Source organism: Ananas comosus, linkage group 11 (genome assembly GCF_001540865.1).
Source record: "Ananas comosus cultivar F153 linkage group 11, ASM154086v1, whole genome shotgun sequence".
Classification (NCBI taxonomy): domain Eukaryota; kingdom Viridiplantae; phylum Streptophyta; class Magnoliopsida; order Poales; family Bromeliaceae; genus Ananas; species Ananas comosus.
In genome coordinates, this window is record NC_033631.1 from 1,917,556 (window position 1) to 1,930,764 (window position 13,209).

Below are 13,209 nucleotides of genomic sequence, written 5' to 3' on the forward strand. Positions count from 1 at the left end.
CACACAGAAAGATTGATACAATGGTTTGACTCCAACTCATATCTCCGACATAAGGGATATAATTTTTGGAAGGCTAGTTAGGCTCAAATCATTCGATATGGCTTAAGTAGAACTGATTTAGCATTTGCTTAAATTAATTAATTATACACTGTGATTGGAAATTGAATAGGAGAACGCCGGGTTTTGGACCCTTCAGCTCGTTACACCCTGATTAGCTCTAGAGTCCGTAAAAATGTAACTGGATTCTTCGGAAGATAACAAGTGAAATGTAGTTAGCTTTGCCGTCGCCGATGAATTGAAGGGTTCGATATGTGTGGACTGGTCCGTCAGAGTTGACGGTGGATTCCATATCGCCTTTTTGGCGTAATTTGCGAGGCACTTACATTGTTGCTAGACCTCAGTTGAGTTGATTACTGACTATGGTTATTGACTTGAATGAGTCCGACAGAGATACCGATCTGGGTACCAAGTGCCACTCCCGAGCAGGCTTTTGCTTTGCGTTGGTGTGCATGCCCGTGACTTGCTCTCCATCGATCCAGTTTAGGTGGATAAGAGCCCGGATAGTTAACGGGGAGGGACGGTTGTATACATCCGGCGTACGGTATCATTACTAGTCTCATTGGGATTGGGCATAGGTGACCATTTCTAATGGTTAAGCTGAGAGCCATGATAGAGTAGTTTGATCGATAAACGTAAGTATTCCTGATTTCGACTACTTTGCTCCGTCTGTAGATCTTAGGGTGGACGATTTTTTTTGGTCGGTATCCACATGAGACTATTTTTTACATATTCTCACCCATGTTACCTATTTCTGCAGAGCCGGCCGCAGTTCCTCGCTGAGCTGCAGTTTAATGTTTATGTATAGTTGTCAGCCCCGGAAGATCGAGGCAATTGGTGGCCCGAGCCGTCGCGATAGAGCCTATCCCGACTTGCGAGCTAGAGGTGCTCCTACTGATGTAGTGTTTATTCGAGTTTTATACATATGGCTTAACCGGCCAGTCGCGAGTTTGAGTCTTGTATTTTGATTGGACTAGTAACTAAACTCCATGTTGTTAGCTTCTGTTTTTCTACAGCTCTAATACTACGTTATTATGTTGATTACAGACTAGCTAACCTCGATACAGGGGAAATTTCTTTGTTAACACGGATTTCTGCGTGCCCGTCGGAACGTGTATGCCGGGCGTGACAGATTAATTGTATCAGAGCTTGCTTAGGTCGGGGACCTAGAAACTAATTTGGCAAACCTAGGGAAGCAAAGTAGAGATTTAAGTTATTGGCAAGTCAAATGATAATTTGTTTAACTCTCTTGGATAGATAAGTGAACTGAAGGATTCTGTTCGGCATATGAAGAAAATATAATGTTGCTTCAACATACATAAATTGAGAGATAAACAGGGCCGCCTATGAATGTTCGTTGATTGGTGAGAGGTTTGGTGTATCTGACAGCCCTATTATCTTGCAGCATGACGTATTCCGATGCCGTGATACGTCGATGCGATTGAGTGCCAGTTGGCGCAGATCTGCAATTCCACCGAAGCTTAGCAGGGAGCGGTCACCCCAGTTGTAAAGCACAGGCCCCGACCAGTAGATCTAGCATCCCAGATTGAGTGCACAGTTTGCTTACCCTGATGAGTGACGACAGCATGGGAGCTATTCATATGTGTGTAGAGATAGCTCAGACATCCGAAGTTCTGTACCGAGGGACTAGGTCGCAGTTCCACCCCCACACTCATGACGAGCACCAGCTGCAGGAGTCCTTCCACGCAGCAGTTACTTACGCCATTGCGCCTCTAGTGGGCCATAGTATGTTGACTTGAGAGCTTCGAGCAGGAACGTGGATCTGAGAGGTTACTCGTCTCGCCGATATTATCCACCAGAAACTTATTTTCTTCGATGCAAGCACTGGAGGCTGATTGAGGTATGGTCATGCGATGGATAATTATCGACGTGGACTGTTCGTTCTCAGAGGACATAGGCCTGGATACATTCTGTTACAAGTGATTGCCATTATTGCTGAGTGACGAGCGGGACTCAGGGCTATCGGCGCAGCTTCCGAGTTGGGTACGATTATGTGAATGCTAGTTGGATTTCTTCCCAACAGAGTTAAGGAAGATCGAGAGATTGAGGAAGACTCAGCTCATGAGATCGCCCAGTGCAGAGTATGTCGTAGTTTACTTCTATCTCCTGAACTGTGTATCCATTTTGGCCAGAGAGGCGCAAGAATTACAATGTCAGCAGGGCCTAGACCGACAATCTTAGGTTAGTGCGGAAGGTCGAGGACCTGGATGCTCCCATAACAGGCCCTAAGTGGTGAGAGCGAGTGTCGCTGCATTGGACAATGAACAGCCTGTGGGCAAGGGTCAACAGAAGCGCCCGACCTTTCCAGATACGAGGGCAGTCGAGCACAACGACCGCGGCGAGACTCCACTATCACGCTCTCAGGTCGTGGGCTTCGGAGCTCAGCGTTCCAGGATCTCCGCTCAGCAGGAGCAGACTCATGTAGACGCGCACAGTGTGAGGGGACACACGGCCTCACAGTGCAGCATAGAGAGGTAGCTCCAGTGGGTCTATGAGGTGGTAGCCGGTACACAATGAGGGACTTGTCCCAGAGCACATCTCCAGCACCGCGAGCCATCGCACCACCGCCCTACCCTGGCATCCACAGCAGCTTACGAGCATGCACCGAGCTACCTGCCATGAGATAGATGTCTTTGCCACGTCGCTGAGCGTGACAGTCAGGCTCCGAGTGCAAGTATATCACCAGGGAGGACCTTCAGTCACCGATTCCGAGTGGGCAGTATCCTGATTCTGCATAGATCCACCGTTTTTGATAACCGCTGCATCACATTCCTCTTGTTAGCCGAAGCATTCATTGTTGCATGTCATTAGAAGCGTGCCAGCAAACGAGAGTGCATGATATCCCCTGACCATGTCTCAGGTTACGGATGTTGTTGTCTTTGTCGGATGCAGTAGACTCGTGAGTATCCCGCAAAACCTTTGTTTAGGGCACTGCAGACTTCGAACGTAAGCGCGTAATGGATTGGTGCGCGATACTATACTAACATCGACTGTGACAGGACGTAACTCGCAGTCAGCCAGGAAGAGTTTACATTCAAGGCTGCAGGACACGCTGTTTGCCACTCGTGGATACTGCGCGAGCTCGACAATGCTTGAGCAGTGTGTACGGGTTTCTCGTCTATGGACAGTGAGTACTTACGGCGCGAGACTCGAGGACATCCAAGTAGTCCGCGAGTTTTCAGGATTGTTTTCCCCCGATTGACTGATTCATTGCCCGCCGAAGGGAGATTGATTTTATGATTGGGGATAGTTCCTGAAGCCACCAATCACAAAGGTACTTTCAGATGCAACCCCCCGGAGGTATGAGAGATCAAGCGCGCATTCAGACTATGATTAGGTTTTGTTGAGACTCAGGTGTCGCTTTGGGGAGCGCCGGGTTATTTGTAAAGAAAAGAGTTCGCTCATTATTATTTAATTCACGCGGGGAGCTGAATAAATTGACATACAGAACCAATTCCCTGGCCGCTCATTATTATGATCTATTCGATCAGCTGGCAAGGATCTTATGTCTTCTCGAAGAATGATCTCCAGTCAGTTACCACCAGCTGAGGGTGAGCCGAGGAAGTTTCCCAACCTTTCGGACACGTACGGCATTGATATTCGAGCCTTTTGATTGACGAATCCCTACCGGCATTCATGATTTGATGAACAGAGTGTCAAATGCCGTTTCTTGGAAGATTTGTGGTAGTCTCCATCGATAGATCCTGATTACTCCTTGGGGAGTGATGATGAGCATCGAGGACACTTGAGATTTGTCATCATGCTTCCTCCGAGAAGAATGTTCAATTAAAGAATGCGAGTTCTGGCTACGGGAGGTGTTCTTGGTCCAACTGATCAGCACGAGGGCGTAGCAGTGGGGACCCAAGATTCGAGATGAGGCATTCGGGATGCGAACGGAGACGTGACTGAAGGTACGGAGTTTCTAGGCTGGAGGATATAACGGCCGTTGTGGAGAATTTTGCGAAGCTTCAACCCTCACACGCTTGACAACGAGGATTCGTTTTGTATGGACGATTGATTACAAGAGCTGATAGTGAATTGAGGTTGATTCGGGCCTATCTCTTCCCTCCTGTTATGGGCGAAGATTGTGAATCTTAAGTGATGCATCGCACAGTGGTAACTTGGTTCGTTGCTGATGCAGTCATGTAGCGTAAATTTGCTTATGCTCATACGCAGTTAGGAGTATGAGAAAATTACACAACCCACCTCATGACTTGGACCTTGCCGCGTGTTTTGCTTTTGAAGCTTGCCATACTGTAGACGCAGCACTGCGAACTTTTACTGACATAAATCTCAATTATCGCCCCAAAGAGTTAATTGAGACAGCGCCGTGGTTGAGTTGCTGAGATATGACATCAATCCAGTATCCATCCCGTCAAGCGAATGTGGGCAGATGCGTTACAGGTAAGGCATGCAAGCTTTCGATATGTTGATTACTGAGCATAGACCCCTACTCGAGGAGCATATACAGCGGCTTGGGACTCGAGATATACTCCCTGTTCCTATGTCGGCTGATGTCTCTACTATTACTGACTGCCGGTCGTGTACTTGTGAAGATCCAGAGAACAGAGTGGAGATCCGCACTTGTTGAGAGATATGAGAGACAGTCTAAGAACATGGGGAACTGAAGGATTGTTGTGACAGTTCGGAGTACTGCGGTAGATGGGATCGACTGTGTGGTACGCTACTGGATTCAGAGATTGAGAGACATCTTAAGAGGCCACTTGGTCACGTCTTATACCGGTTCACCCCGTGGAGTACCTAAAATACTATAAGATTTAAAAGCCAGTTGGTAGAATGGAAAAGGACATTGGAGATTTTGCTATGTCCTGACTTGCAACAGGTAAAGGACACAGTTACGTCTGCGAAGCCTTCAATGAGTCTAGCACAGTCCGAGATGAAATGGGTAGACAGATAGCACGATGGACGCTTTGTCGTCGTGATTGCGAGACGCACGAAGTGTTGATCGATTGGGTGATAGTGACGTGTCAGACTGACCAATCTGCTCACTTCTTACCGATCAGTGACCACTGGTCCAAGAGAGACTCGCCAGTGTATTGCTAATAAGGAGGTTACATGCGTGCCACACTTTCGAATAAATCCGACCGGACCCGAGTCGACCACATTCTGGAGGATCTTCAGACGCCATTCGGCACTCAGTTGCAGTGTCAGCACAGCATCTCACACCGCAGACAGAGCAGCTTCAACGGACCCATCACTTTACCGAGGACATCTAGGGCATGTGTCCTTGGACTTTGAAAGATGGTATCGCATCTGAGACTGGTTTCATTTGCGTACCAACAACAGACTATCACGAGCATTTTCCGGTGGCTTCCTTTGAGCGTCATGTCCGGACCGCATATCCAATCCTTTGTTTGAGTGATTGGGTAGAAGAAACGCTGGGCCTGAGATCTGATGAAGGCTTAGAAAAGGTAAAAAGCACACGTAACATATACCCCAAGTCGACAGAGGCACTATGCTGACACCTTCGAGACGAACATTGGAGGTTTCAGATGGAGATCATCTTCTTAAAGCTCTGACGTCCAGAGGGATCGCCGATTTAGTTACGTGGAACTCATTCCACGTTTTGACCCTTCGACGTTGGAGCGTACGACCGGTTACTACAGGATTGCCTACCACACGACTAGTCCCGGCATCTCATGATTGTTCCACGTCTCGGCTTGAGAAAATATGTGTTCGCCCTCCCACGTGATCGACTTCACTCGCTTGAGATGGCGAGACCTGAGCTACAGGATCCGATCCTGGTACGATTCTGGCTCTTGATACGAGGAATTGCTGCACCTGTGTCCAATACCTTGTAAAGTAGTGGATAACACGAGGAACGGAGTCGACATTGGGACCGGAGGCATAATAAGGAGTCTATCCTACTGTTCAAGGAAGCAGGTTTGAGGTATGTTTTAATTTCGAGGAGAAAACTTTATAGTGGGGGAGGATATATATACCTTCAATTTTGAGTTGGTCTAATGGGCATTGTGTCAATGTTTTTTTGATAAGAACACCGCTCCTTTTCATTTTATCCCTTCAAAATTAACAGAGAGTATGACTTTTTGGTCTCTCAGTTAATTACCTGCATGGTGAGAGCACTGGGTAGATAGCCGAGGAGCTCGGGATTCGACGCCTCGACTACCGTGCCCGCGAATTCGAAGCCTTCGAGGTACGTTGGATCGTTCAGCGCCGCGAGAAGCAGCGAGTGTGTGTTTCGTCCGTTCTCTCGACTGTCCACGTGAATGTCCGAATTACCATTAAGGTGAGTGTTACCCGTGCATTGCTCCAACGTATTACATTATCGAACATTGGTGTGATTTTGCACGAATTCAAGCGCAAACCCATATGGTGTTCAGCTCGTTCTCTCTTGTAGATTGAAAGCGCGACAAATTTGGCGTGCTAGATTCGCGACATCGAGACTAAATTCTGAGCCCAAATCGTGATTTGGAGAGGTTGCCCTGTTCACCCTAGTTTACTAGCTGCTGTTTTGGCCGAGCAGATTAAAGAGAATCTGTTCGCAGGTTCCACGTCGAACATTGATTAGTGTTCGGCTCGTTCTTCACGCAGTAGGAGCGTCGCTTCGGCGACGAGCCTTGGTCATTGGATTCGGTATTCGAGAGGAATCCTACTAAGCCTCTCACTTACATTTTTGGCACGGTAGCTGGTCGAAATCATACTTTCTCAGACTGCTGGAATGGGACTGAATTAGTGGACTTTTGTCGTTTAGCTTGGCGTTGGCTGGCGACCGATTGGAGATCCCCGAATGATCAGCAGAGTTAACTTTTAGCCGAGCCATCGTTTGCGGCCCGCCGCCCGCCCCCTTTGTTTTTCCCCTAGGAGATTAGCACTTTAGTGGGTTACATCGGTTCACTGCCTAAGTCAATAATCGTCGACATGTATAGATCTTGAATTTTGGAAAAATTCCTAGTTTTAAGCCAAATTCCTGGAATATTCTTGAATGGAAACTGAATTTGAGCATGCCTTTATAACTTAATTAGATTAACATGTTGGACTTCGAATTGAATTGAGAAAACCCGCGTTTTGGGACCTGTCATCTTTACTACCGTTGATTAGCTCTAGGATCCGTTAGAAAATTGTACTGTCCTGCAGTTTCTTCGAGAAATACTCACCAGGTAGTTAGAATGCATTTAATTCTTGTGCTGATTCGGCACTAGTGGATTTTACAGGTGATCCGTTCAGTCCGTTCGACTGTTGAGGTGCCGTCAGATTTTTACGTGGACACATATGCCTTTCGGCGATCAGATGTGCCTGAGTGCACGTACCTATGTTTAGATTCATTGAAGTTGAATTACTTACTATGCCTAAGTCGACTGATTGGAGCTCCGACAAATTACGCCGCCATACCGTGCGTACGGCCACATGATGCACTCCAGTCAGGCTTATGCTTTTTCGTTGGTTCGCTCATATTTCCATTGGTACTTGCTCTCCGGGACACAGTTAGTGGGATAATCCCGATTATCGCAAGGGCAGGACGGGTTGTATTCACAGTCCCGGGGACGGGTATGCTTAACAGTCCGATTAGGATGGGTGCAGAGTGACATATCTACCGTTGGTTTAGTTGTAGAGCATGAAGATAGTGACGATAGCAGTATAGTTTATTTCTCTGCTTTTCTGACTACTGTGCTCCTTCTTATACTTAGTGGGTGACGTGCTCCCTTCTGTAGACTTAGTGGGTGGACCGATGTTGTTTTGGGCGGTACCCACTGAGGACTACTTGTTTTTACAGTAGTTCTCGCGCCCAGTTGTTACCTATGTTTTTGCAGAGCCACAGGTTCCGGCTGCTGCACCGTCCGCGGATCAGGATCGAGGCAAGGGCGTCGCGAGTTAAAGCCCTACCCGACTTGCTGAGCTAGAGGTGCCCCTACTGCAGGTAGATGTTTTGTTTCGAGTTTATGTACATAGTGGACTTAACTCGCCAGTGCGAGTAGCTTTGTATTTTTGGATTTGGACTATGTATATGAAACTCAGTTTGTTTAGCTTCTGTTTTCTCTAGCAGCTCTATACTACTGTTCGTAGTAGTGTTTGATTTACAGGTACAGCTAACGCTTCGTATACAGGGGAAATTTCTTTGTATACGGCGGATTTGTCGGCGTGCCCGGGGAACGTGTAATCCGGGGCGTGACAGCAACCATGATGCCTCAGGTCCGAGGAGTACTTCACACAACTGTAGCAAAGAACTAGTCACTGGCGAATTTGGAACCATGTGACTGTTCAACTAAATGGTCACACTCAGTATACTTATTAGCTAACAAGCACCTGCATGCTTACTTTAGTGTCCCTACAGTTAAGGACTTGAGATTCGTTACCTCACATAGAAGTGTAGCATGCACCAGCCTATCCGGAAATATCATCGTTCTTATGATATTCCTATGGCTAGGAGCGTTTAAAAATCTTGCACAAAGAAATATATATCTCAAATTCCTAACTCTTAGGAATATATTTTCTAAACGAAGATTCAACGGATGATTCATATAAATGTATTATATTGCTAATAATAAATATGAATAAAACTCGCCCCTTATTAATTAAGAAAAATACTTACTATGTTCACAAGCCTATGTCACCGATTGGCTCTAGAGTATATCACTAGAAATCTCCTCCTCGTGCATGCATCCGAGAGAAAGAGAGAGGAGAGTGTTAAAAAAAACTTTTCTTTTTTTCATCTTTTTTTTTCTTTTCTTTCTTCTTCTTCTTTATGTTCTTTTCTTCTTTTTTTTTTCTCTTTTGGTTCTCTCTCCTTTTTCTTCTCTTTGGATTCTCTTTCTTCCCTTTTTTTTTTCCTTTTATTTTGGAAATTATTCAAAAAAAAATTCAAAAGGGAAAGGTATGGGTTAATCTTTTCTTTCTTTTCTTTTCTTTTTTTTTGGAAAGAGAAGGTGGGATATTTTTTTTTTTCAAATCTTTACATCTTTCCCTTTTTTTTTATTTCTTCCCCTTTTTATTTTTATTTTATTTTATTTTATTTTTTTTAATCAAACATCAACCCGTTAATAATAATAATTCGTTAAGTCAAAACTATTAGCCCAAAATGCTTCATCTACTTATCTTTGTTATTCTGATCCTGATTTAGCCTGTCATTCATCGAACATGGCTCAACTAAAACTCATCTCATACTTCCGACTAGTGAGCTAGCTGTGGTACCAAATGTAACGACTCAACCCACTAATAATAATAACTCATTAAGCAAAAATCACCGACCCAATATGTTTAAGTATAGTTATTATTACTAGAATAGAGTACTCTTATATAGCTAATGATAATTTCATTTTTATTCAATGTGGGACTATTAAAATATTACAAATTACCCACTAATCACTTGCTTTTACTAATAGAGAAAACTCTGCCTTCAAATGGGGCGATACATGCATAATATACACCAACTTTTTTATGCCCATACGATAAAGCTGCAAAAAATATAATATTTAAATTATTTAATACAAAAGTTCTCTCTCACATAATTTATATTCTATTTCAAAGTTCTATTCAAAAAGGCATAAAACCTTATTCTCAATACAATAAATAATTCTCCTGAAGGGGCATTCTGTGTTTTTAAGTATCGGCTACGGTGCCCCCCCGGTCGCACGTACGCCTTAGGGTGCTGCTTCTTTTTTTTTTCTTTTTTTCTTTTTTTTTTTTTCTTTTTTTTTTTTTTGTGAGAGAAAGGTAGCATGCTACTTGCTTCATTCATTGAAGAAGTGAACTAAGCTACATGGGTGAGGCATCACGGGCCTGGGGAAGGGCGCGAAAAGTAAAATAAAATAAAAATATAAAATAACATAAAATAAAATAAGAAAAAAGAAAAAATGAGTTCTAGATATCTATATATATATATATATATATAACTATATATATAAGGCTACCTGGTAAAATTAAGTCTAACTGTTGGTAGGAGTTGCTCCCACAAGTTCGTCAGTTGTTTAATCTTGTAAATTCCTACAAAAGGGTCTGGTTTGATTGATCTGAAGATTGCGCCGTTCCGGACATCCCAAGTAACCCACCAGCAGGCTATTAAACTGATTAGTCTAGGACGTGACGATGATGAACCTTTTCTATTTTTCCATTTGTCCCAGACCAGAAACACATCCTCACCCAAATCACTTTGCTGGACATTGTCCAATGTCTTCACCATTAGAAATCTGGAGAACACGCACCAAGTAAATAAGTGATCAACCGTTTCCTCTTCCATTCCGCATAAAACGCAGCATGTGTTACCAACCCATCATCTCTTAAGTAGATTCTCTGCAGTAAGTGTTCTTTTCCGGAGGACGAGCCAGCAAAATACTTTCACTTTTAGAGGGATACGAAGCTTCCAAATCTTACTTGTGCGAGCATCTCTAGTACCCCCATCGCACAACACAGAATAGGTTGATTTGACCGTAAAATGTCCGTCAGTAGTCCATCGCCAGAGCACACTGTCGGGGCCTTCTTCAGTTCTGAAATTGGACACCCCAGCCTTAAGTTCGGATATCGTAGAATTTAATCGGTGATCAATATTGCTGTCACAACCCAGTATCTTGTGCCAATTCCATTCATTGTTCCGCCAGCACTCACTAATTTTTAGCTTTTTGTGATTCGATAACTGGAACACCTCCGGGAAAGACGATTGCAAAGAAGTGTCCCCACACCAACGGTCAGTCCAAAAATCGATATTTCTACCATTGCCCAACTTACAGAATGCTCCTAATTTATAAATTTCTTTTTGACAAAGAANTTTTTAATTTTTTATTTATCGATATAAGAGTAAGTTTTTAATTGACATTCAGAAACACCTATTTTTCTTCGCAAATTATTTTATCAAAAAAATAAAAAAAATATGAATATAATTGTAGTCCTATTCTGATTGTTCTAGTAATTATATACTTTCTAATCAAATCAATAATTTTTTTTTTGAAAATTTTATTATTATATTTTACTTTCTATTCTACATCAGGTATAGCTATACTTTATATACAAAAAGTTTAGATATATATTAATTAATAAGTGTAGTAAGCTATACATAATAAATATTTATAATTATTTATGTAAATTTTTCAAAATAACATTATAAGAGTTTATTAGAATAAAAAAAATTTAAATAAATCCGTGCCAAAATATGCCAGTAGAGGGTCATGCGTATCCATCGGCACGCATGCGTACCACGCATCGATACGAAAGTATGTCCGTACCGTATTATACTGTGTCAGAAAAAGAACAGCACTTTATGCCACGGCACTTTAAATCTTAGGACAACACTTGCAGTATATAATGATAAACACGACACAAAGCCCAACGCAGTCACTCATTCCCCATATCAGTCTCACTGACACTCGCTTGCCGGCCAGTCGCACTCTCTTGCAGCAGTCGCAGCAGCAACCGGGCCTTTGCCTCTTCCTTGTTTCTTGGTAAGTTACAAGCTAGATTCTTAATTTGCTACAGCAGTTTGTCCCCGAACTAAATCGAATTTTCTTTTGACCAATAAACTCTTTAAGTTTGACATTAAGGACCATTTAAGATACTTCAATTTTCGTAATTGTCTTACTTTAGTACTTTCCATAGAATAAGAATTATTTAATTCATTTGGCTTATATATATATATATATATATATATATATATATATATAGAGTCCGGCTACTATGCTTTTATAGAAAATTTTTTTCACTATTTAGAGTAAGATCAGTATATCTGATCTTGAATTTAAATCTTTTATCATCATTTTTCATGAAATTTTTATTTTCAGCCGTTCAATTTTAGACTACTTGTTTGATAGGCAAATGATATTGAAAAATTATGAAATTTAGTTTCTAAATACTTTCAATAGTGTAGATCAAGTCTAACGGAGCCGATCGTCGATTTGAAAGCCGCATCATCGAAAACAACTTGGATAGCACGTACGCTACCGTGCTAGCCGATAGTATAGTAGACCTAGTCTATAATAGTAGTATATATATATTAATGTATATAGATAGCGAACTATCTGTGCTATCAGCAGCATCTGCATGTCCTTATACTCCGAAGTTTTATACATACTGTATTTTGATGATGGCTGAAGGTGATAGAGAGAAGAAAATTGGAAAAAATAAGGGCTCTCAATTATCTCATTTTTTTAATATCTCTATAATCTCTTCTCTCTCTCTTCACCCTATCCGCACGCCATTCAAAATTGATAAATGCTAGAAACTGTAGGACACAAGGATTGATGTGCTCTTACTGCACGTACCTACTATATATATAATATATATATTATAAATATAATATAATAGTTTTGAAAGTCAAAGTTATTGGGCTTGTGATATTTGTGACGTGTGATTAAAAGGATGTGTGTTAGGATGATGTGAGACTTTCAAAGTTGAGTAGAGGTTAGTTGAATATATATTATCTAAAACGGATGAAATAATCAAAGGTGTAAATCATAATGGCTAAAAATTTATAAGCGTAAGTGCTTGGTCTTTTACAGGGCAGATAGCGACTATCATATAATATATAATATATATATAGAAAAAGAAGAAGATGAGAGAGAGAGAGTAAGAGAGTTATTGGAATGCTCTCAGTAGCAGATAGCTTGCATTACCACCCATATTGTTCGTCTGATGAGCCTCCATATTGTTACAGTAAATAATTGAATAATGATACTAGACATTAAAAGTTTAAAACAAATTTTCAAATTTTTTCGATACATTGCCTTAATAGATTAAAAGGTTTCAAATTTTCTATTTTAATAATCGATATGAGACTATTCTCTTTAACAATAAAGAATCCAAATCGAATAATATTTTGTAGAAACTTCATTAAACCTATTTAAATAAATTATACTCTTTGAATTTGATTTTAAAACATCCTGATTATTTATATTTTAAAAGATATAGTTTTTCAGTGTTATTTTGTATGCTATTGATATGGATAAGAGAACAATAAAGAAAAAGTTAAATTTGATTAAGATACTTCAATGGTCTAGATCATGTTCAAGAGTGCCTGTCGTCAATTTGGAGGACTCCATCATCGAAAAAATGTGGTTCAACGAAGCCCTTTGATACCGATAGTATTCAGCTCAACTATAATATATATATAGTTCGTGAAAACAACTTTAAGATACATGCTCAATATACTTCATAATAGTATACGAAGCC

The 13,209-nt window shown here is 41.8% G+C and overlaps 1 protein-coding gene and 1 long non-coding RNA gene across 2 annotated transcripts in view; both read left to right on the forward strand.

The window, feature by feature from the left end:
• LOC109717680 overlaps positions 1-7,927 on the forward strand; it is a 13,904-nt gene extending 5,977 nt beyond the window's left edge. Inside the window, exon 4 of the long non-coding RNA XR_002218250.1 lies at positions 7,869-7,927. This is a non-coding gene — a long non-coding RNA (uncharacterized LOC109717680). The remainder of the gene's footprint in view (positions 1-7,868) is intronic.
• The window catches only part of LOC109716949 (UPF0481 protein At3g47200-like), a 10,786-nt gene continuing 8,915 nt past the window's right edge, over positions 11,339-13,209 (forward strand). Inside the window, exon 1 of the mRNA XM_020242573.1 lies at positions 11,339-11,486. The gene's annotated coding sequence lies outside the window, so the exon portion shown is untranslated. The remainder of the gene's footprint in view (positions 11,487-13,209) is intronic.